Below are 1,509 nucleotides of genomic sequence, written 5' to 3'. Positions count from 1 at the left end.
AAAAATTTTATTTGTGAAGAAGTTCATGAAGTCATTACTAGTTAACGTTAAAGGGATGGTTGGCTCAACAGAGCTCTGACTTTTTGTCAGCCTGGCTACAGTGCTGAAGAGAAACCTGGGGTTGTTCTTATTTTCTTCAATCAGTGATGAATAGTAGGATGTTCTGGCTTTGTGGAGGGCTTTCTTATAAAGCAGCAAACTATTTCTCCAGGCTTGCGGTTTGCCCCGCAAACAGTGACAATTAAGTCATGTACTAACAGAGACTTGGAAGAGAGAGACTTAATGTTTGGTAATGTGGTTTTTTATGATGTCCTGATGTGTACGAACTTAAATGTGCAGGCTGGCTTTTCTTTTTTCTATGACCGTAAATGTTGTACAGTAAACTTATTTAGGAGGTTTTTTTGTCCTAAATAAGACCTCACTCACTAGCAATGTTGGAATATTCACTGTGAGGTCAATTGTTGTTGGTACAGGTGACAATGAGAAGCAGAGCTCAGACTGTCTCAGGATTGTACTGTTAGGAAAAACCTGCTGTGGAAAGAGTTCTTCAGGAAACACAAGAGTTTAAAGCTGAATTGAATCAGAAGTCAATTTCTGAATATTGCCAGAAAGCACAGAGTGAAGTGGACGGTCGTCCTGTTGTTGTGGTCGACACTCCTGGTCTCTTTGACACAACTCTCTCAAAATGAAGAAGTTCATGAAGAGATGGTGAAATGTGTCAGTCTTTTGGCTCCAGGACCACATGTCTTCCTGCTGGTGATACAGATCGGCAGGTTCACAGCAGAGGAGAAGGAGACACTGAAACTGATCAAGAAATTCTTTGGGAAGAATTCAGAAAAGTTCAGCATGGTTCTTTTAACCAGAGGAGACGATCTGGAAGCTGATGATCAGACCATTGATGAGTACATTGATAAAAAATGTGATAATTCCTTCAAGAAGCTGATCTCTGACTGTGGAGGAAGATACCACGTGTTCAACAACCGTGACAAACAAAACTGCACACAAGTCAGCGAGCTGATAACAAAGATTGACATCATGGTGAAGAATAACGACGGCAACTTTACACCAATGAGATGCTGCAAGAGGCTGAATCAGCGATACAGAAGGAAATGCAGAGGATCCTGAAAGAGATGGACGATAAGATGAAGAGAGAAAGAGAAGAACTTGAAAGGAAACATGAGGAAGACATGAAAGAAATGCAAAGAAGACTTGAAGAACAGAGAGCTGAAACTGAAGAGGAGAGAAAACAGAGAGAAAAAGAACTCAAAGAAAAGGAAGAAAAATTAAATAAAGTGCTGGAAGACCAAAGAAAAGAAATGGAACAAAGAGAAATCGTGATCAGAGAGAGGAGACAACTGGAGGACAGTCAACAACAGGAATGGGAACAAAAACTTGAAGCTCTGGAGGAAAAAATCAAATCTGAGTCTGAATCCAAAGAAATCACTGAGAGAAAGTTGAAACAAACTAGAAAAGAGATGAGAAAGAAACAGCATGCTTGGGAAATGGAGA

General features: G+C 40.2%; 1 pseudogene; it reads left to right on the top strand.

The window, feature by feature from the left end:
- The first annotated feature begins 473 nt into the window (after positions 1–473).
- LOC102210730 (GTPase IMAP family member 4-like) lies at positions 474–1,198 on the top strand (annotated as a pseudogene).
- Positions 1,199–1,509: the final 311 nt, after the last annotated feature.

Source organism: Pundamilia nyererei, unplaced genomic scaffold, assembly GCF_000239375.1.
Source record: "Pundamilia nyererei isolate P.nyererei 1_Seehausen unplaced genomic scaffold, PunNye1.0 scaffold01875, whole genome shotgun sequence".
Taxonomy (NCBI): Eukaryota; Metazoa; Chordata; class Actinopteri; order Cichliformes; family Cichlidae; genus Pundamilia; species Pundamilia nyererei.
Note: the sequence above shows the minus strand (reverse complement) of the source record. Positions and strands in the feature narration are given on the sequence as shown.